The sequence below is a fragment of the Balaenoptera borealis genome, assembly GCF_965194805.1.
Source record: "Balaenoptera borealis genome assembly, contig: HAP1_SCAFFOLD_375, whole genome shotgun sequence".
Taxonomy (NCBI): domain Eukaryota; kingdom Metazoa; phylum Chordata; class Mammalia; order Artiodactyla; family Balaenopteridae; genus Balaenoptera; species Balaenoptera borealis.
In genome coordinates, this window is record NW_028123818.1 from 433603 (window position 1) to 457948 (window position 24346).

Below are 24346 nucleotides of genomic sequence, written 5' to 3' on the forward strand. Positions count from 1 at the left end.
GGAAAGTGAGACATAATAGCTAGAGTTTGTCCAATTGATAAAAACCCCACGTCTTATGTCTTCTTCATTACTGACAGAAACTCAAAAAGGGCAAGGAGATTCACAGCGTCTCCTTTCGGTTTGGTGTTCGAGGCAGGGGACTTGTGCGACAGTAAACCACACCCAAAATTGAGAAGTGCTGAAGTAATCCTGGCAGGTTCTCAATGTCAAACCTTAAATGAAAATTTAGCTTTCCTTTGCCTGACTAGTAGATAGAAAAAAGTGGGAAAATTCTAGGAGATGGAGAAATTACAGCAGGGTTTAAGACACATGCTTTTAGAGCAATGGGAAATAACTAAAATTAGGATCAAGAGGGGCCATGTTATATTTACCTGTCTGACTCTGCTATCTGAATGACTGAAGGCTAAATGGAAGGAATCTCCAGTCAACCTCATCTTTTTCATGAAAGGTCCCACAGATTCTCAGAAAGGCTTTGAATTAATACTACATGTGGTTATCACAACTGGAATGTAGGAAAAAGGGTGTCTTTGTTCCCCTTAGAAGTCCCTTGAGTGCATGTAAATTTCAACACCTGATCCCAGTGCTATGTCAGCACTGTGTTGAGAAGTGATTACATCCTGGAAGGAGGTATGGCTCACTTCTCATATCTTATAGCTATGACAAAGTTTCCTGCTCAGGCCTAGCGATTCTCTTCTGAACTGAAAACAGAAACTTCTCAGAGGATGACCAGACAAGGGGATAACTCACTTTACTGATATCATCATTGCCTTTTAAAAGAAATGAAGCAACTGTGACTGTGAAATGTTATACTTTTTCCACGGCAACTGTTCTAGGCTCTATTCTCCAAGAGTCTTACTCTAAGCAGTCATAGAGGCTGCTGAGTCTGGGGGCAAGAACATCAGACAGAATAACATGTTTCAAGTCTTAGTTATTCTATTTACTAGATGTTTGACCTTAAGCAGATAACTTGTTTTACTTGCTGCCCCACTTGCCTCAAAATGAAAGAGTTGTTTTGGATAATTGCTAAGGTCTTTTCTAGCCCATTATAAAATGACTGATTGCTACTAAACCATTGTAACATCCCTGGGTATCTAAAATTTTAGAAAGGACATTAAGATAGTGAAGTCTTCAGATCTCTGTGCTAGACTGTGGGGGAAGAGATTTGGTTTTAATGGTACCTCTTCAGCATCTATCAAATCACTACATCTAGAAAGCTATTTAAATGGAGAGGCAACACAGTATAATGGAAAGCACACGGGATTTAGAGTTAGATGGTCTGGCTTTGGATCTTGGTTCATTCATTTAGCATCTCCTAATTTTTATAAAGGATCAACAACAATAACTATAATAATAATAATTGGAAATAAAATTTGCTAAAGCATAAGAAAGCAGGGAGGTATCTGCTTCTATTTATGATGGAGTGACTAGTACCAAACATGCCTTCCTGCTATTTAAAAAACAATAAGACTGGACATAATATAAACAACTCTTTTAAGGTATTGAACAACAGGCAATACAGGACTTTGGTCACTAAGAAAAGGAAAACATACAAGGTAAGCCCCAAATTCATGTCATTTCCCTGCTTTGGGACAATTTTGAGAACAAGACACAGGAAAATAAACACCAAGCAGACCATAACAGTCCTGCTGAGCTGAGGGAACAGATATTGGAGTTCAGGGAAGGATACCAGAGAGCAGGGAACTGTGCAGTAGGGTTCACAGGTGACTCTGTTGGGGTTCCCATAAGTCATTGGCTAAGGGTTGGGCTATACAGGTGCAGGGCAGAACCGAGCAAGACTTAGCAGCAAGAGGCTGTCATGGGGTTGACAGTGGAACAGAGACTCTAGAGGTTGCACAATGCTCAAAAACATTGGAATTCCACTGCAACCAGAGTGGAAAGACATCAATAAAATCCCCAGCATTCAGCTAAGACAACAGAAAGGACATGAATTAGGAAAAGGACAATGTTATAGGGTAAAGGCTACTCTAGACCCACCCTAACAAAACCTATAACCAAGCCCCCACATAAGCAAGCAGAACTTCCAGTGAAGTAAAGGAAGACAGCATACATAATTGATTCCTTACAATAGATCATCCAAAATGTCTAGCAACACATTCAAATTTTTTTTCAACAGGCAAAGAAGAAAACTTGCTCCTAAATCAAGAAAAAAGCAATCAATATAAAGCAACCCCAAGATGGACCAGATTTTGGAATTAACAGACAAGACTTTTAAAGCTGCTGTTAAAAATATATTCAAAGATATAAAGGAAAATGTGGTTTGACCAAAAGAACAGTTTGAATAAGAAAACAGAATCAGTCTCATCAGAGAAGTGAAAGCAATAATGAAGAACCACATTAAAACTCTAGGTGGGTGGGAGGGAGGTTCAAGAGGAAGGGGATATATGTATACATATAGCTGATTCACTTCATTGTACAGCAGAAACTAACACAACATTGTAAAGCAATTATACTCCAATAAAATAAAATAAAGGGACAGCAACCATATTACAATATATAAGTATATCAAAGTAACATGATGTATACCTTAGACTTACACAATGCTACAAGTCGAATTTCTCCAGTAAAAGAAACATTATTAAAGGTAAAATGCAAATTATAATGTCAAAATATTAAATACAATTATTTAAATAAAGCTAAAAAAACTCTAGAAATTTAAAGTATCTGAAATGAAACAATTCATTAGAAGAGCTTAAAATCAAACTGGAGTTAGCAGAGGAAGGAATCTGTGAGTTTGAAGACAAACTCATAATAATTACCCGATCTGAAAAACAGAGAGAAAAATATTGAAAGACAGTTAAGTGCCTCAGTAACCTGTGAGATAATACAAAGCTCTCAATACATGTAACTGGATCCCCAGAGGCAAGGAGAGAGAGAGAATGGGCAGAAAGCTTTTTTTGAAGAGACAATGTTCAAACTTTGTTAAATTTGGTGAAAAAAAAACAAGCTACATATCCAGGAGCTCAGCAAACCCAGCAGGCTAATTATAATGAAAACCACACTCCGGCACATCTTAGTTAAATAGCTAAAAATCACAGATAGAAATTCTTAAAAGCAGCTGGAGAATAATGATATATTGCAACAACGGAATAGCAACATGATATGAGGTCAATTTATAGTAAAACTGTGTTTCTATGTACTAACAATAAACAATTAGAAAAATAAGTTTTATAAGTAATTCCATTTATATGTATAAAAATACTTAAGGATAAAATTTCCAAAATATGTACTAGACCTGTATGCTGAAAACCATAAATCATTTCTGAAAGAAAGTTAAAAAAAAAAAAAAACTAAACAAATGGAGAGATATGCTGTGGTCATGATAGAAGACTTAATTTTGTAAAGGTGTCAATTCTCCCCCAAATTGATTTATAGACTCAGTGCAATTTCAGTCAAAAGCTTAACAAAATTCTTTATATAAATGGACAAGCTTATGTTAACATTAATATTAAAATACAAAGAACCTAAAATAGCCAAAGCCATCCTGAAAAGGAAAAGCAAAGTCAGAAGGCTTATTAGTACTTCATATCAAGACTGACTATAAAGCTACAGTTAATCAAGGCAGTGTGGTATTGGCGAAAAGATATTCAAGTAAGATCAGTAGAATAGAATAGAGTCAAAAAATAGACCCATTCATGTATGCTCAATTGAGTCTTAACAAAAGTTTCAAAGTAATTCAATGTGGAAATGATAGTCTTTCCAGCAAATAGAAGTGGATCAACTAGATATCCAAATGGGGGGGAAAAAATGAATCTTTACCTCACACCATGCACACAAATTAACTTGAAATGGATCATATACCTGAACATAAAATACTATATATATATATACACATCTGACTAAGTACTGGCATCCAGAATATATAAAGGACTCTTCCAACTCAATATTAAGAAGCCAAGCAGCCTAATAAAAGAAAGGGATGCAAAAGATTTTGAACACTTTACAAAAAAGGTATATGGAAAACCAATGAGCTCATGAAAAGATGCTCAACATCTTTAGTCTTCAAGGAAATGTAAATTAAAGCTAAGATGAGATCAAACAAATGCCCATTAGAATAGCTAAAGTTTAAAAGGGTGACAATCTTAGGTGTTGGTGAGAATGTGAAGAAACTGGAACTCTCATACGTTGTAGATAGGATGTAAAACGAAACAACCTCTTCGAAAAAAAGTTTTTGCTGTTTCTTATCAGTTTAAATGTACATCCCCCGATGACCCCAGCAACTCCATATTTAGGTATTTTGTGCACCACAAAAATATTTTCATTTGTTCGTTTGTTCATGGCAGTTTCATTTATAATAGCTAAAAACCTGGAAACAACCCAAAGTTGATCAACAGATAAACTGCAGTATATTCTACAAAGAAATATAAATTAGAAAGCAATAAAAAATGACTAGAAATTTTAAAATGAACAAATTACTGATGTATGCAATAGCATGGATGAAATTTCCAAATACCAGATTAAAGAACGTAATACCATATGATTTCATGTATATGAAGTTCTAGAAAAGGGTAAACTATAAAGATAGAAACGGATTAGTGGCTGCCAGAAGATAGGGGTTAAAATGGGAATTTTGACTTCAAAGGGGTAGGAGGGAACTCTCTGGGATGATGTTCCATTTTACATCTCGAGAGGAGTGATGTTACTCAGGTGTATACATTTGTCAAAAGTAATTGAACTGTACATTTTAAATCGGTACATTTTATTTGATGTAAATTCTACCTCAATAAAGTTGATGTAAAAAAGAAAGAGCATTCTAGGTTTGAGAAATATGCACTCTCCTCTCTCTTCCCTGGAACAGCATGAGCACATTTTCAGGCTGAAAAATGATAGCTTTATTTGTAAACAAATGTCAGTTTTTACCTTGATGCCAAAGGTGAAGTAGTATGCCCTCGAGGTACTTGATGAATGGGGTGAATATGTGTCAGTAAGAAAAGGAGCAAAGGATACTAATGAAACAGAGGGAGGAAAAAAAAAAAGAGCAGGGCAGGGTAGTAAAGATTTGAAGAGGGAATTTATGCATTCCAGACAAGATCACGGACCTGGAAAAGGTTATGCCAGCACATCATTCATTCAGATTCTCTGAGGGTGTGACTAGGTAGGAGAAGATCAGGAAGAAGTGGCTTGCAATGATGCAGAGACCTTGCTACAGAATGCCTTGAATATGCAGTCTGGAGCCATCTGACCAAATGCGTGCTCAGTAACTGGCCCTGAAGCCAGTTGAACTTGTATAAATCCTTTAAATAGGTACCTGAAGTACAAGAATCCCTTAGTCAACACCTGTGTATCTCTCCTTGAGGTAAACCATGATGACTTTACTAACTCAGGGCTTGAGGTGAATGCCACTGATATCTCTGATCTAGTGAGGAGAGAGGGCTGCTGTCTGAATATAAATATTTTTCGTTCAGAAACAAAAAACAGCAGAATCCTTTCCCCTCTTGACCACTGGCTCCTGCTTTGACCCAATGTAAATTATAAACCTCCTCCAGCCTAAACAAATAAAAAGCCAGTCACCCTCTGATTATTCCAGCTGATTTATCCTATCTTGCAAAGGACACTTTCTCTTCCTTCCCAGATCTCTGCTGCGCTCTCTGGTAAATTCCTCATTCTCAACACCTGCATGAGATGAAAAGAAAGACATCGAAATCCTATTGGCTACTTATTAGCTATTTCTTTATAGTGTCTCCAGGGATCTTGGAAGGGGTATTGAAATATGATGGGGAAAGAGACTGATATGTCTGATTCAAGTGAGGTTTGGGGATTTTCTGGCTTTCTATTACACTCAAACTCCCTGGCCCCTATTTCTACATACAATTGGCAATTTCACTGAATGAGTTTTTTGTTTTCCCAAATAACTAAGGTTGATATTTGACAACGTAGCAATAGGGGCAGTGTAAGCCATGGGAAAGACATCAGATGAAGATAAGCTGTCTTGGGTTCAAAATCTGAATCTGCCACTCTGCCATTCATACCAGCTGTGTGACCTAAAATAAGTCAATTAACGTCTCTGAATCTCAGTTTTGTCACCTCTAATATGGGGATAATAATACTTAGCTCAAAGAGTTCTTATCATGGTTAAATGAAATAACGTGAAATGCATGAAACAGTGTCTATCACAAGGTAAGCACTTGGCATTGTGAGCTCTTGTTATTTATTGTGAGTTCTTACCCTTGTTGACTTCTTGGAAGCGTTTGATCCTATTATCCTATTTTATCTTATCCTATCCACTCTCTTCCTGAAATTCCAGAGTCCCCTCTCTCGTCTAAATCATTTATCACAGTGCCTTGCACATAAATAAGCCTTCAATAAATGGCACTTATTACTAAGTATTATTATTAAATTGGATTTCTGAACATGTAGTACAAAACTGACATTAGGATGTCAGTGGCTTGGAGACACCTGGTTTGACCGTGTTTTTTCAAATGAGAATTTGGAAATCTCAAATATTTCTTTGAAGACCAGGGTGTTTGCCCAAAAGTGTATTTTTTTTCTGTGCTTGGACCGCGTAGCTGTTTGAGCTTTGGTGTATGGTCAGGAAGAGAAGGGTTCTATCACTGCTTTTTATCTCAGAGCAAGTTTCCAGTTAATCCCTGTTGATCTTTCTTGTGACTCATATTATCTCTTCGCTGACGTCTTATTCTTTGCTTACCTAATCATGTTTTGACCTGCTCCCTCACTCTCCAGGGTAGCCCTCCACAGCTTATTCTTAACATCTGTCGTCTTCCCCAGCAACAGATACAACTCTCTCTACATCAGATGTTATTTTTCATCCCTTCTAAATTGCCCTTATCTAACACCTTTCCTGTCTAAATCCTACTCTACCCAGTTCAGGACTCTTGTAGATTCTGGATCATGCTAGGTTCCAGAGAGATTGCAGCAGATGAAATGTCTAAGAATGTTCTTGTCCACAAAAAGCTTATGGTTTCTTTAGGGAAATGGGACAAATATGAAAAATGAATTTCATAGACAAGAACTGATTCAGCATCTTCTGTGTACAGGATACTTTACTGGGCCCCCGAGATAAGGGTAATCTAGGAGCCCTGGTTACCTACTCTCCTGGTGAGACAGAATGGACACAGCAAAAAAAGCAAAGCAACATCACTTACATAGTGTCAAATGCAGAAAAGTATTAAAATGAATCAGAGTGTAGGAATTATCACCAAGGGTGACTGATCAGACAATACTTCTTGGAGGAAGTGGAACCTGATTTGAACTTGAAGGAGGGTATAGTTTAGGGAAATGGCAAAGAGAGGAGGGCGTGTAGGGCATTCCAGACCAGGAAGCAGCGTGAACAAAGGTGAGGTGTCAGGAATGTTGCGGGTTGTTTGGAGACAATGAGTGCTCTGTTGAGCAGCCGCTGAGAGGTAAGATTTTACGTGGCCTTGAATGCAAATATAAGGAACTTATATTTGATCCTGTGTTTAACAGAGCCCCAGGGCTCCTCAGAAGAGATCGCACAGTCAAAACAGAGAGACTTCAATTTGATGCAGGTGGGGAAGAGGGAAGGCGGTGAGTGGGGAAGCTAAGCAGGCAGAGATCTAGGCCCTTCATTTCCGTGTAAAACTGATCCCATTCGTTCTGTTTGATATAGTGAGAGATCATGTAAGATTTTAATTTGAAGAAAGTCTTCTGCTGCTTAAAAAATTAAAAATCCCTGCTGTAGATAATAAGAGCCATTAAAGAGTTTTCAACATAGAATATTAGAATTAGTACCCTGCAGAGTTTCTCTCATCCAGTATGTAATCAAAGCAGGAATCCTACTTAAACATCTCTGACAGTCTTTAAAAATTGTCCTGTGAAAAAGAGACGCAGATGTACAGAATGGACTTGTAGATACAGAGGGGGAAGGGGAGGGTGGGATGAATTGAGAGAGTCCCATTGACATATATACACTACCATGTGTAAAATAGATAGCTAATGGGAAGCTGCTGCAGAGCACAGGGAGATCAGCTCAGTGCTCTCTGATGACCTAGAGGGGTGGGATGGGCAGGGTAGGAAGGCAGGAGGGAGGGGATATATGTATACATATACCTGATTCAGTTTGTTCTACAATAGAAACTAACCCAACATTGTAAAGCAATCATATGCCAATAAAAATAAATAAATAAACAAAGTATATTTAGCCAGAAGGGTGGGGAAAAAAAAATTGTCCTGTGACAAGAAAAACACAACTTTACATGACTTTACATTCCACTACTGGATACCTCTAATTCAGGAGACCTTAAAGTGGAATCCACACATCCCTTAGAGGTACCACGAACTTTGATGGGAGAAAATATATATTTTTCCTAATCTCTAACTGAAATTTACCATTTCTTCTATTATGAATGTAGGCAACAAACCCTAGCAGTGCTATCAATAACAAAAAAACACAAATATTTTCAATCCACTTTAAAATCATTGCAGATAGCTTCAGTTTCTAAAAGATTTTAATAATCATATTTCAATATAATTTGTTTCCTGTGTAATCTTATGCATTTTATTTTATGCATGTAAAGACATTCCTTTGAGAAGAGTTCTCAGGCTTTTCCAGATTTGTAAAGGGGTCCAAGGCACAAAATAATGTAATAAAATTCTGTGTTATGTTTATGAAGCTGTTTTCTATTGATCCAGAATTTTTCTTCCCCTAACATCTTCCCATTGTTCCCACATTTCCCCCTACTGCCACACAGAATAAGCCTAATGCTACTTCCATGTGACAGTCTATCAACTATTTGAAGACAGTTATCATGCGTCAATAGACTTTTCTTCTTGAGCTAATCACCTCCCATTTCTTCATCTGTCCCTCAAAAGACATGCCACTGGGTCCGTTCATCATTCTGACCAGCTTCGACAACATCCTCCACAGGATCCATCTTCTTCATGTCTTCCCCTTGAAGCATGGTGGTTGCACCTGAGCAAACATCCAGAAAGGGAAGGGTTAAAGACAGGACTTGGAGTCTGTCTCAATAGTCTCAGTACTTCCTGTTCCCCAAGTTATAATAACATGAGTCCAGGGACTGAGATGTAACCAAATATGGTCATTTACTCTCCCCGCTTATGAACATCCTGGAGCCCAGAAGAGGTGGATCTACTCAAGACAGTATACGAAAGTGGTTCAACGGGGCTACACAGGTCTGTGTTTCTATGCTATTTCTTCTGCATATTAGCTGGGTGACTTTGGGAAAATCATTTGATCTCTGAAACTCAGCATTCTCATCTGTAAAATGAGTGAAATAATAGTACTTATTCCATAAATTTGTGTTGATTAACTGAGGTAATGCATATAAAGTGTTTAGCACAGTGTCTGGTACATGCTTGCTAATGTTGATCAAAATAAGATAAGCATTACCATCCTCCTTATCTCATCTGGGCCTTGGGCACCTCTTTCTACTCTGCATTTCACCATGGTTCACTTCCTCTTTCTGGATGCACAATTTAAATGTGTTCCCCACCAAGTCTCACCCTTCTCATTGCAGGGCATGGAAAAGACCCACCTCCTCCTCGGAGGCTCACTCTCTCTTGAATCCCTACAGGATTTTAAAAAAACAAACCACTAAGACTGAAAGTGATTTCTAAGGTTTATGTGGAAATGTTCTCCCAGTGGTTATCAGCCTTAAGAGATGAGGGCTATATTCCAGATAATTAACTTCCTCTTATTTTGTCAGCATAAAATCACACTTTCAAATCTGTTTATTATACCGAGTTATCAGTTTACCTCTCACTTCCTCGCCATAGAGTCCTAGGAAAGTTATCAGAAGGACAATGCCTAACACAGTGCTGAGGGCATCCCCCATGTTGGGGAAAACTTTTAATAGCTCTGATAATTAATCAACCAAATACTGAATGTCCCCTCTGAGCTAAGGCTTAGTTAGGTGTTGAGGTGAGGGTGGGGTGGGAATGGCAAGGGTGACAAATGGTAAGTGTAAGAAAGTCCCTCCAAAACGCTGACAGCCTCATTAGGGAAAGAAATAAGGTAAATATGAAAAATAAACAATATACATATTACAGGCAGTTTCCTTTCCAAATTGAGTTACCTTTCCGTGGATTTTCTCCTCATGTCCTAAACATAAGTCAAATTCTAATGAAAGTGAGTATACTTCCATCCTTTTCCATCTTGGTGGAATTTTCCGTTCTTGGTGCTCTCTACCTCTCTCTCTCTCTTTCATTCTCTCTCTCTCCTTCTCTCTCTCTCTCCCCCTCGCTCCTGTTCTCACTCACACTCACACTTTTGCTCTCACTCTCTCTCTCTCTCATCCTTCTCCTAACCTCAACTCACCCAAATAACAGGTAGCTCTGACATCTTAAAATAAAAATCTATGGTGCACATCCCTCCAAATTTTTCTCATTCCCTTATCATTCCTATTGAAACACATATCTCCCCTTACTGTGGAAAGCTCAGTGAGCTCGTCGGAAGAAAGCAAATTGCAGGTTTTAAAATTTTACTACTATATTTTAGGAGCTATTTGTCTTTTTAAATAGCCTTATTAATTCAAACAAATGAATCTGATACTTTTGAAGAAGACTTATTGGAGCCTTTCCAATCCCATTATCAAGGAACTTCCTCCTCTGGTAGGACGATTCCAATCCCTTCTTCGAGGTTGTGTCTGACTTGAGGCTTATTAGCCAGGGCTATGTCTAGTCTTCCATATGGGGTTGCATCATTAAGTATAATGTAAGACTGGGCTACCCTAGGCATTTATCCATAAAACTTTGGACACATTAGACGCTAAATAAATGGTTGTTAGATGTAGAATAAATGACATGAGTTATTGCATATAAACAAAACAAGCCTTTAGCAAATACAACTAACAGTGTACATTAAGCAGAACATTGAAGGAAGGGGAGTCTTCAAAGTTGTATGTTACCCAATAAGGAGGCATTTGGAATGTCTCTTCCAGTCACCCAGGAATGTTACCCAGTAAGGAGGCATTTGGAATGTCTCTTCCAGTCACCCAGGAATGGATTCTTGAAGAAAGTAGGCCTCTCAGGAGCCGCAGACTTAAAGACTGAAGAGCCCTGGGAACATTCCAGGCATATGGTACAGCTTGGGAAGAAGGCTCAAGGGTGAAAGTAACATATTTGGGTTTGAAAAAAAAAAAGAAAAAAAAAAAAGAAGCGTTTTGCCAAACATGTTTTTTCCCTCAGTGTTCAAAGTAAAAAAAGGAAATGCAATCCATATGGTTTGGACTCATTTATGCTCAATTATGAAGAGCTTCAAGACATTTTCTAACCCCTTAAGTTTTTAGGCCCTTTTTCTCCCTGAAGAACAGGAAGTCTTAATTTTCCTAGCTTAAGGGAACTTGAAAACTAAACGATTTATGTTGAACTTAAATATGAGAGTTCATGAGTTTAAATTCAGACAGACTTGGTATAATCTGATGTCCAAACTTTTGCCAGTGATGTTTTTTCTACTCAGAACCCTCAGTGTGATATCTTTCAGAGCAATTCTGATTTGATTTCTGTCTTTAAATGGAGGAAAACATACTTTGAAATAAGAAAATGCAGGGGGTTCAGAATTTATAACTGGGTTACTGATGGCTTCAGCCCAGTTGTACATCTGAACAAATTGCATCCATATGCTAGCATAGCCTTGTTGTTGTTTTTTTCTTTCATTCTTACATCTGCAAGGGAAAAAAAATCTCATAATATATTAGTAAACAAGCATACCATTTGATTTTTAAACCTTATGTAATCACTTTGATCCAAGAGAACTCTTCCACACAGAACTAGCATTTTTACTGACTTTCCTCTGACATGCTCCAATTTTAAAATTTTTATTTCCTTCACCACTAAGAATTGCCTTATGCATTGAAATACATAGTTCATTATTTCCGCTATAGATAATATGAAGGGTACTGATTTAAGAAGGTAATAAAGAGGGAACGGTTGATCAAAGTAGAGATTCAGACCAGTAATGGGACCACAAAGACAATATTTACTTTGCTTTGTTTTTGCCATAATACTCAACTTAGATGTTGAGCTTCAGCTATACCACTCCACCCTGCCCTTCAACCTGATCCCTAAAGAGACACTCAGCATTCTAATTCGCTCCTGCATCTCTTCAGTTTCCATCTTTCCATGACTCTTTCCTGTGTGGAATCTGCAGTCAGCACCAAGTTAACCAACCTAGGGAAGTTGTGACCACAGGAAATATGGTGGCCTCTTCCTTCTGTGTGAAACAACTATTGTCAAAGCTATACTTTCATATTTTTCACTGGCTCCTCAGTTATTCCCATGTTCAAATAAAGATCTTTAATCTTAAGTCTCAAGTCCCTTGAATTGGTATGGTCCAACTGTCCCAAAACAGACCATTTTTTCCCTTTCCCACTAGAGCAGATGGGTCCAACAGTTCTGTCTGGTATCATTCCACCTGTCTAGAAATAGACAGGATGCTTAGATGTGGGTGTCCTGGCACCCAAATACTCTCTATCAACTGCTGCCGTTCACTGTGACTGTTACCTGCTTACATTGGCTAAAGGGACTGTTTTCTTAGAAACATAGTGCTTTAGTGAGCCTGGGATTTGGGGAGGGGGAACCAGGTGCAGCAGAGTCTGGTTGTGATCAAAGAGAGAATGACCAGCATTAAAATAAGGGTAACTAGATTGATGACTTTTTACTTTACCTAGGTGAGTTGTAATATCTGATGTGAGTAGAAGCACGTAAAGCATTGTTAAAACATAATTTAATTCATTTAATCTTAGGAACAACCCTTTGAGGTAGGTCCTGTTTTTATCTCCAATTTAACAGTGAGGAAATGGAAGCTCAGATAGGTTCAGTCCCTTGCGCAAGGTTGAGTGGCTAGTAAGGTATAAATGTGGGAATCAAGCCCAGGTCTCTGACTCCAAGTCCACTGTTCTTTGTTTTATTCTACAAGACACCTGCAATGACAATTTGTTCCAGGCGTTTTAAGGGGTGACACAGTGAAAAAAGTGGCTTTATTCTTATTTCAATTCCCTTCCTTCAGGGCACAGTTCTCTTTTGCTCAATGTAAGGTTTTCTTTTCTTTAGTGAAATATTCCACTTTTTAGGCTTTTCACATTTTTGAAACAAACACTTTCCAAGAGTTGTATATTTATCTATCTCATTACTTAGTGGTGGATAGAATTTGGCTTAAAAAGATCAAGTTGCCTAAGAGAAAGATAAATGAGTGGCAGCAACCACAAGTCTCCAGAAGATGTTTATTGAATATGCCATTTTAAGAGTCCTTATAGTGTATGTCAGTGAGATATAAACTAGAAAGAGAAATGCACAAGGGGACACTTGGAACCTCCTATCTCTTTCTTTCAGCTCCCAGATCTGCAGAACACCACCCTCCTGCTTGGTCCCAGTGGAGCCCCTGAAGGGAAGGAAGGGGGCAATAAACTTCAGACAGATGAGGGAGTGTGATGTAATGATTAAAATATAGGCTCTACAATCAGATCCAAGTTTAAGTCCAGTCTCCAGCACTTCCAAGTTGTACAGCCTTGAACAAGTTACTTACATTCTCCGGGCTATAGTTTGTTCATCTACAGAATATGGATAATAATAGTAACTACTTTATAGGGTATTTGTGAATATTAAATAAGATAATATGTGTATGTATATATGTGTGTTATTATTTATATGATGAAATAAAGTGGTCATGGTTGAGCTTAAATAGAGACAGAGCCAACAATCACCCAGGCATCTCCTGTTATAAGTGATTAGTATAGGAGAAGGTCTAGAGGAAATAATATATTTAGGAAAAAAATTGAAGGTATAAAGCAAAGAAAAGGAGCTTTCTTTGATTCCACATTGCTGAGGGTGTTATTCCAATCTGCTGTTTATTTATAGAAACTTGAATTAAGAAGAAACTTGACAGCACATTTACATTCATCTTTTCTGAAGAAAGGGCCGCACCTAACCCAGCCCAGAAGCCTGGGGATAGTTGAACAACTGGATATTTTGCTGCAACTCCGAGGTCAGCCTAGTTCAGAAAGAGCCCTTTAAGTTAGGAAATATAATAATTATTCATTTAAACAACATTCCTGAATACCTACTATGTGTGTAGTGCTGAGGGTACTAGGTGTGTGAAGGGAGGAGGGGTCGACCATAGTTCTAACATTCAAGAAACTCACAGGTTGCAGAGATAGATGTATAAACAGATATTTATAATGCAATGAGAAAAGTACTATAATGCAGGTATATGCAAAAGAGAGAACAAATAATAATGGATGGTAAGTTAGGGAAGGATTCACTCAGAAGGTGAGGTTTGAATTGTCTGACAAGATGGAGAAAAGTTCACCAATTAGAGCTCAGAGGAAGGTAGGAAGACAATCCAGGCAGAAGGAGCATGTGCAAAGGCACTGTGATATAAAAAACAAAAACAAAACACAGTGCACTCGTGGATCTACAATTATGTCTGGAAGGTTGAAGCTTAGAGTACACGAGAGTAGAAGATGGGAGTAGGGAAGGGTAGGAGATGAAGCTTGAAGAGCTAGGAAGGAGGCAAATCATGAAGAGTTCTTGATGCCAAAGGGGTCTGACATTATCCTCTGGACACTGAAGAGTTCTAAATAGGGGTGGAACATAATCAAATCTGTGTTTTAGATCACTCTGGTTGCAGTGTAGAAAACAGATTGTAAACAGCAGAACACTGAGCCATGGAAACCAATTAGGAGGAAGTTGTAATAATGTAGATGTGAGATGATGATGATCCGGACTAAGGTGCTAGCACTGGACTTGTAGAAAAACATAAAGCACTGCCCAGGTGCAAAGGCTTCTTATCTTATCAGAAAGGCCGAATATGTATGGAAATATGTTAATATAAATGTTTCAGACATTACATGAAATTTCTAAAAATCTTATATGTTCTGGTATAATGTTATAAGTAATAATCCTAGTTATTACTTTAAAATGTATATCTCAGAAATAACTAATTTTCTTGTCAACTGCATTATTATGAACTGTCATCAAATCTTTAACCGTGGTCATTTTTAAGTCTTTTGTCATTTACAGACAGTTCTGGGTGTACTCTGATGATTTTGCAAATATGTTCCTATAAAAGGGTTTCATCTTCAAGAAATACATGGAAAAGACTCTGACAAGTACAGGTTTCTGGTAACGGACTGTACTGCTGAACTGAATGAATAAGCATTTTCAGAACTCTAATGAAAAACTGATGAACTCATAAAAGTGCTAACAAAAGATCAAGATGAAAAAAAAAATTAATTACATGGGACTGAGTGAACTGATGAGGATGAGTATAATTTTTGTGACTTTCTGTCTGAATTTAAAAAAAAAAAAAAAAATTCCACAAGGACTCAGAGGCAAAGACTATACAAATCAATTTTCACTGCAAAGTAAAGGAGCTGTTACAGTGGAGGATTACTGGACTGAATGTCAATATTATGACATAGTATGAGTGTGTTTCATGTTTCGTAATTGCAATCATTGTTGCTTTTGTTGTGGTCATCCATGTACAATGCTTGGTGTCAGTCGATTTATCTCTTGTAAAAATAAAATACAGTGTGTGTGTGTGTGAAAAAAAAAAAAAAAAAAAAAGAAAGGCCGAAAGGCAAAAGGCAATAGGGAAGTAGTCTCAAGGAAGCACACCAGTAAAGTCCCAAAGCCATAGGTGTGAATGCAAATGACATCAGTTAGGTCTAACCTTCCCTGAGTAAACAGAACAAGTAGATTCCTGGGGCCTCAACCTCTGGTTTATCAAACATGATTAATAGTGTATTTCTTCCCTAAAGTACACACACTTCAGGTTACAGAACTCAAAAGAAAAACAAGACAGGATTAATGTGGCATTGGTTCTCACTGAATGTTTGACACAATGCAAGTCACTGTGTTCAGTGCCTCACCTGTATGGCTTACTCAGCAGAGCTAAAGGTTCAGAGACTTCCACATTCTTCCCTTGGGAAGCTCCTTCCATTCCTACTATTGATGTCAAGAGTGAAGGATGCAAAGTGAATCAATCCACCAGCATTTCCTGAACATCTCCTAGGTACCCAGCCCTACATTGGTACTGGCAGAAGTTAGGGGGTGGATGAGGGTGTGGGTGGATGGTAGAGAACCATAAAATAGACCCCTTGCCCTCAAGAAGCTCACACTCTAATTGACATAAACTGGAAGTATCTTAGTAGCCTAGGGAAGGTTAAGCTCAGTGTGAGCTGACCAATTCAAAGAAGGCTTCCTGGAGGAGACAGGATGTGCATGAGTTTCAAAGGTGAGTGAAATCTGAATTAGCAATGAAAGGGAGGTTCTACCAGGCAAGGGTGGGGAAGGAGAGGATACATATGGGGGGGGTAACAATGACAGAATAACAATAGAGTTTATTTCCTTCAATAACACCTTAGAGCAGGAAAAGTTCTTTCTGACATCTGTATTGTAGCTTTAAGAGGGACAGGGCAAGGGTGGGAGAAAAGAGGTGGAAAAAATATCTTGTGAAATTTTTCCAAAATGGATGCTGTGATGACTCTCTTCTCGCATTGCTGTTGGTACAATATAGAGACAGACTTGAAGGGAATAAGAAGTCGGGAAGGGGGCTTCCCTGGTGGTGCAGTGGTAAAGAATCCACCTGCCAATGCAGGAGACACAGGTTCGAGCCCTGGTCCGGGAAGATCCCACATGCCGCAGAGCAACTAAGCCCGTGCGCCACAACTACTGAGCCTGCGCTCTAGAGCCCACGAGCCACAACTACTGAGCCCATGTGCCGCAACTACTGGAGCCCACGCGCCTACAGCCCGTGCTCCGCAACAAGAGAAGCCACCGCAACGAGAAGCCTGTGCACCACAACGAAGAGTAGCCCCCGCTCGCCGCAACTAGAGAAAGCCCGCGCGCAGCAACGGAGACCCAAAGCAGCCAAAAAGTAATTAATTAATTAATTAATTAATTTTTAAAAAAAGAAGTCAGGAAGGAAGAGAGAATTAGCATTTACTGAGTGCCTCTATTTCTATATCCTGTCTCACTTTGCCCCCTCCCAGAGATAAGTGGTTCTCTAGCTGTGTACACCTTGGACTTGCACTCAAAAGAGCTTAGTTCAAGAGTTAGCTCTGCCACTTAGAACCTGTGTAGACATTAATCACAGCTTTTCTGAACCTCAATTTCCTTATATATATAGAAGGCAACAAAACTATCTACCCGACTCAGTCAACAAGATTATTATGCAAATTGCATGAGATAATTGATATGAGAGTAGTTTGCAGAGTGTGAACATTGCACAAACATGTATCCTATTGTGTAGTTCTGGCAACTGAACGTATGCTTGATTCTGCCACTTACTACCTGTGCAAACTTCAGATAGCCACAGCTTTCCTCTGACATTCTCCACAGGGCTGTAAAGATGAGAGAACTTACCAAAACCCATTCATCCACTCATCAGTAAATGCTTATTAATTATCTACTCTCTGTCAGGCACTGTGCTGAAAGACAGGTATAAAAAGATTGCGCCCCTTTTCAAGGAACTGCCAATCTAGTTGAAGATACAAGCTAGGAAACCGATAAACATAAAATAAGACTTGCTTTTATGGGGATATATGTGCAGAGAATGCAGTGGAGCTTAGAAAAGTCAGCCTTAACAATGAGTAAAGGAGTCAGAGTCACAAAGTGTAAGTTTTAACCAAGGCTTGACAGAGGAGAAAGGGTTTGCCTAGGGGCCAAAAAGCAGAGTGGGAGAGCTCAGTCAGCTATAGTGTATAGGACAAGAAGAGTCCGGGCCAAAGATGAAATTCCAATATTTAAGAAGTAGACTGAAATAAAAGAGACTACAAAGTAGACTGAGAAAAAGGTAGAACACAAAGGAAGAGCAGTAACATGACACCCAAAAAAGGAGGGAGTGGTCAAGAGTGTCCAAGGCTATCAAGAATCAAGATGAGACTTAAAAAATATCCACTGAAAATAAACAAATGGGACCTAATGAAACTTAAAAGCTTTTGCAAAGCAAAGGAAACCATAAACAAGACGAAAAGACAACCCTCAGAATGGGAGAAAATATTTGCAAATGAAGCAACTGACAAAGGATTAATCTCCAAAATTTACAAGCAGCTCATGCAGCTCAATAACAAAAAAACAAACAACCCAATCCAAAAATGGGCAGAAGACCTAAATAGACGTTTCTCCAAAGAAGATATACAGATTGCGAACAAACACATGAAAGAATGCTCAACATTACTAATCAATAGAGAAATGCAAATCCAAACTACAATGAGGTATCACCTCACACCAGTCAGAATGGCCATCATCAAAAAATCTACAAACAACAAATGCTGGAGAGGGTGTGGAGAAAAGGGAACCCTCTTGCACTGTTTTTGGGAATGTAAATTGATACAGCAACTATGGAGAACAGTATGGAGGTTCCTTAAAAAACTAAACATAGGGCTTCCCTGGTGGCACAGTAGTTCAGAATCTGCCTGCTAATGCAGGGGACGCGGGTTCGAGCCCTGGTCTGGGGGGATCCCACATGCCACGGAGCAACTAGGCCCGTGAGCCACAACTACTGAGCCTGCGTGTCTGGAGCCTGTGCTCCGCAACAAGAGAGGCCGCGATAGTGAGAGGCCACGATAGTGAGAGGCCCGCACACCGCGATGAAGAGTGGCCCCCACTTGCCACAACTAGAGAAAGCCCTCGCACAGAAACGAAGACCCAACACAGCCAAAAATAAATAAATAAATAAAAATAGTAAAAGCCCTGTTTTAAAAAAAACTAAACATAGAACTACCATACGACCTAGCAATCCCACTACTGGGCATATACCTTGAGAAAACCATAATTCAAAAAGAGTCATGTACCACAATGTTCATTGCAGCTCTATTTACAATAGCCAGGACATGGAAGCAACCTAAGTGTCCATCATCGGATGAATGGATAAAGAAGATGTGGCACATATATACAATGGAATATTACTCAGCCATAAAAAGAAATGAAATGGAGGTATTTGTAATGAGGTGGATGGAGTTAGAGTCTGTCATACAGAGTGAAGTAAGTCAGAAAGAGAAAAACAAATACAGTATGCTAACACATATATATGGAATCTAAGGGAAAAAAAAAAGGTCATGAAGAATCTAGTGGCAAGATGGGAATAAAGACACAGACCTACTAAAGAATGGACTTGAGGATATGGGGAGGGGGAGAGGTGAGATGTGACAGGGTGAGAGAGTGTCATGGACATATATACACTACCAAATGTAAAATACATAGCTAGTGGGAAGCAGCCACATAGCACAGGGAGATCAGCTCGGTGCTTTGTGACCGCCTAGGGGGGGTGGGATGGGGAGGGTGGGAGGGAGGGAGATGCGGGAGGGAGGAGATATGGGAACGTGTGTATATGTGTAGCTGATTCACTTTGTTATAAAGCAGAAACTAACACACCATTGTGAAGCAATTATACTTCAATAAAGATGTTTAAAAAAAAAACAAAAAAACAAACAAACAAAAACAGATGAATGGATAAAGAAGATGTGGCACATATATACAATGGAATATTACTCAGCCATAAAAAGAAACGAAATTGAGTTATTTGTAGTGAGGTGGATGGACCTAGAGTCTGTCATACAGAGTGAAGTAAGTCAGAAAGAGAAAAACAAATACCGTATGCTAACACATATATATGGAATCTAAGGAAAAAAAATATGGTCATGAAGAACCTATGGGCAAGACGGGAATAAAGACACAGACCTACTAGAGAATGGACTTGAGGATATGGGGAGAGGGAAGGGTAAGCTGTGACAAAGTGAGAGAGTGGCATGGACATATTTACACTACCAAATGTAAAATAGATAGCTAGTGGGAAGCAGCTGCATAGCACAGGGAGATCAGCTTGGTGCTTTGTGACCACCTAGAGGGGTGGGATAGGGAGGGTGGGAGGGAGGGAGACGCAAGAGGGAAGAGATATGGGGACATATGTATATGTATAACTGATTCACTTTGTTATAAAGCAGAAACTAACACACACACACACAAAAATATATCCACTGAATTTTGTGACAAGGGGATCATTGGTGACCTTGGCAAGATCCATATTTACTAGGCTTAGGAATGAATGGGAATTGAGGAAGTAGAGATTACAGGTGGAGAATACTGTTATTCTAGAAATTTTGCTAATAAAAATAGGTAAAGATAGGAAGTAATGGAGGGGGATGTAGGATTCAGGGACGTGTTTGTTTGTTTCTTTATTGTTTTATTTTTTTAGGTCACAGAGATTTGAGCATTATATCTTAAAGGGAAATATGCAATGGCGAGAGTAGTTGAGGATATAGGAGAAATAAAAGACAACTGATAGACTGAGGTTCAAAGGAGGCAAAGGTATAAGTAAGAATGCAGGAAGCAAGATCCATTTTTGACAAGGGAAGGGATACAACTTCACCTGAAGTTGGACAGAAGAAGGTGAAGCTGAGTACAAAATAATTGTTTGTACAGCACCTACCGTGTACAAGGGCCTTTGCATATACTGTTCCGTCTGCTTGAGATTCTCTTTTCCCCCTATCACTAGGCCAGATCCCTGCTCATCATTCAGACTTCATCTCAGCTGTCATTTCTTCAAGGAAGTCTTCTTCTACTCCCCAGAGACAAGGCTAGGTCTCCCTGTTGCATGCCATCAAGGCACTGTTTTCTCCTCCCTCATAGCACTTTTGACAGTTTGTAATTGTGCATTCATTAATGAATGTGATCATTTGAATGTTTGTTTCATCTACCAGATGGTAAGCTCCATGAGGAAAGAAGTCAAGCCTCCTTTGGCTCACTTCATTATCTCCAGTAAGTAGTACATAGTGCCTAGTATAGAGCAGGTATCTAATAAACACATGTTGAATCATCTTAAATGTATACACTTAATTGCACTAGGTGTTGACAAAATAGAAAATCTCTATTTTGTTTCCTACAAGGGGCAGTTCCTATAAGGGAACTTCAGTCTAGCAGAGAAGATAAGCCATATATCCAAATGGTTATAAGACAGAGATAGCACTTGGTGCAAATAACACTTCTTCCACCAAGTGGAACACTCATCCTACCCAGAATCAATCTCTCCTTCCTCTTGACTTTCATTGCACTTTTCTCATACTGATATTGTAGTACTCTCTTTGGTTTACAGCTTATTAGCTTAGCTCTTCAGTCTTCCTGTCCACTCTGTACATTCCTCTTCTGTTTAAATCAAGTTAGAGTCAGGCTCAGTTGCTTTCAACTGAGAATCCTAATACATGTGATAATTTTCCTTAAACATCAAGCCATTTGACTCAGAATCATTTCAAAACTGGTTTTCTCTGTAGTTTTTTTTATCAAATGCAGTTTTGAAACACATTTGATAGAAATTTTAGAATTTGATTTAAAAAATTGACTTTTTTGCTTTTGCTTATTCAATAGCAGATTAGATTTTTGCTGGATATTCAGGTAATTGAACTGCTCAGCGTACTTAAAACAGCTGGCTGGTTGGCATAGTTACAGTGGTTTAAGATTATGCTGGTGTCAGGACCGATTTGGCTATTTCTTTTCTTTTCTCTTTTCTCTAAAATAAAGATACCACTAGACCCAAAAACGCAAGAGCAGCTATACATTTATGTGGTTTTTTTTTTTCAGTTCAAATGAGTTATAATTACCCATAAGGGCACAAATTCTAGCATACTTTGAGGCAATTAGGGAAAGCAGCATAGAAGAAGCTGCGAGGAATCTTGAAAGGTTTATCCAGAACCCTGGGATCCAGAAAAGGCATTACTATGCTTCTGAGAAATATTTTAGGGTATTTGTGGAAGCATTGGGCTAGAAACTGGGAATCTGCAACATTTGGCTGGAAGGCCTAAGTGAAACATGGTATTTAGCACCTCCTGTCTTTGGCAAAATCATGACAGAACTTTGTCATTGCCAACAATTTCCTTAGAGTCTTTGAGTCAGATTTGGTGGATGTCACAGAGCCATTTAGTCTGATATGATCTGGTCTGCTGCTTGGAAGACTAGGTCAATGGTGCCTAGGGGGCAGTATTTACACCAAAATTGCCAGAGAGTGGTATATAACTTTATACCTGATTATAGTTGATAAATTATAGCTGAAAAAGCCAGGAATTTTTAATTTCATCAAAGCTATGTAAAAAAATTCCCCATCTTACATTCCATTTTTTTTAACCTGATAAAGAAAAAGCATAGGCTCTGAAGTCAGACACGCTTAGGTTCAAATTCTACTTCACCACTTAGTAGTCACCTTCAGGTAAGCCACTTAATCTCTTTAATCCAAATGGGAGTCACACCACTTTCCTCATGAGATTTTTGTAAGGTTTAAGTAAAATAACCTATGAAAAGTCCCTGGAACACAATATCTAGCTCATAGAATATACTCTTCAAATATTACTGTTCTTTCCTTCTTTTGAAAAATGGGGATGTAATTTAAAGCTTTATTTTCCATTTACTTTCATGTAGAAATTAATTATACTTTAGGGGCAATTTATTTTATTCTTTCACTATGAAATGAACTATCTTTGCAGAAGTGTATTCATATTTCATGTGGTGGCATCTAATGCATATGACTTTGCATTCTAGAAAATCATAAAATGAGGACTTCTGTCTTTTAGAATAGAAACAGCATAGACAAGGCCAAGATTCAGGAAGTATAGGAATAAGGACTCCTTGTTGAAGAGGTCTTTTAGGAAAGAACAGAGGTTCGAATACAAATTTAGGTTTGTGAGAGATTAGTTTATGCTTTATAAAATGAAGATTTGGTATTTTCCTTAAATTTTTCTAAGCATTATACTTTGCATTGAGCAGTAAAATCTTCTGAAGATATCTGGGTGTCGGTTTTTAATGTAATTTTAATATTTCACATTTCCAATTCTGAAGCTGGTTGAAAACAAATACTATCACAATCTGAGAGATTTTCAACATAGACTTTAACTTTTTTCTGCTCTCCTTGATTTGGTGGTTTATGTTTCTAGAAATATTTTCTTTTTAATTTGAGGGTAGTGCCATGGCTAGTAATAAAAGAACATTAATCCATTTAGATTTTCATTATGCCTTATATTTAATTTACACTTTTTTCTTTGGTAATTAGGAAGAGAGAAGGAAATGAGAGATCCGATGGAAAAAGCTATGTTAGTTAGGAACACTTCACCATTCCTGATGTTCCCTTTTCACAAAGTGAGCTCACTTAGTCTACTAGGGACCCCTTTCTGAATCCTTTACTTACGCTGCCTGTGGGGAGATGGAAGGACACAGTTGAGTGGTAAATTTGGGAAGAATAACTGGGCATGATTGGCTTGAATTTGCCCTTTTTCCTCTTGGGAGCAAGCTTCCTGTAGATAACATAAGTTCTCCTCTGGTCTTCCAGACCACAGGTTATACATGTGGTTACACCTGCAGGGGGAGGCCAATCCCTATCCAGTTCTGTCTAAGACTGGGTGGGTATATTTGCCTAATTCTGGGAATCAGTGAGCAGGCCCAGTACAATCCTAGGCCTAAAGACAAATCCTCAAACCCGACCTTCCCAATAATAAAGGTGATATCTGCATATCCATATTGCCGTCTTTGTTTTGTTTCTCAAAATACTTATAACCTGGGGTAGAAGAGAGTTGGTATTTATTGGACGCCTTTTCTCCCTTTCCCTGGAGAGCACATCATGTAAGAAAATTGTTTTTTCTAAATATTAATTTAAAAAACACTAACTGAATGTCATATAGATCTGAAGTAGCATGTTACATTTTTAACATTTGCTCTTTTAACATGCGTTGCAACATTATATCTACTAATTTTCTCCACATTTATTGGTAGGAAATTGGGATTTGAAACTTGAATGTTCTTCACAAACAATGACTAATGCCAACTCTTCACTTAGAGAATTATGGGAAAAAAGCCAAATCAATGAAACAGCTGAGGAAAGATTGGTGTACAAGAAAAATTAATGTTCACAATTTGGAAAGAGTCTGGAATAGCATATGATATCTGGCATCCAAAAACAATTCTCCACTTCATGATTAAAGGAACATTTTTGAACCATAACCAGACACAAATGCAGCATTAAATAGAACTCAGATGGTCACCTCTCAACCTTAAAGGGAATGAAAGGCAGTGGTTTACTTTTTTTAATTACTGGTAAAATAAAGACAACCAATGGGATGGAAGTGTTTAAAAATGTTTCGTGAGCTCTTTAGTATTGGGCATTAAACTAGTTAACAATGACTACTTGGTATTTTACAAAGGACAAAGTCCAAGATAAGTTCCTAAATCACTGTGTTCTGATATTGCCACCAGAGATATTACTTGTTTTTATTTCTTGGATTGCAGACTATGGATAGGACCCAATAGGAGTGACTATAAAGTAATATGCTTGTCTCTAATAAACATGTCAGAACAAATATGATCATATTAATATTGTCCCTTTAAAGTAGCACTTTGTATATTTATCTCAGTGATG

The 24346-nt window shown here is 38.3% G+C and overlaps 1 protein-coding gene and 1 long non-coding RNA gene across 3 annotated transcripts in view; one reads left to right on the forward strand and one right to left on the reverse strand.

The window, feature by feature from the left end:
• Window positions 1–1161: 1161 nt before the first annotated feature.
• LOC309621385 (uncharacterized protein) overlaps window positions 1162–24346 on the reverse strand; it is a 255120-nt gene continuing 231935 nt past the window's right edge. For both annotated transcript variants that reach the window (XR_014239979.1, XR_014239980.1), the window contains exon 4: window positions 1162–8908. The gene's annotated coding sequence lies outside the window, so the exon portion shown is untranslated. The remainder of the gene's footprint in view (window positions 8909–24346) is intronic.
• Window positions 8899–18087, forward strand: LOC309621388. The gene is made up of 3 exons (XR_014239981.1): window positions 8899–10873; window positions 10924–14754; window positions 15525–18087. It is a non-coding gene; the product is annotated as an uncharacterized lncRNA (long non-coding RNA).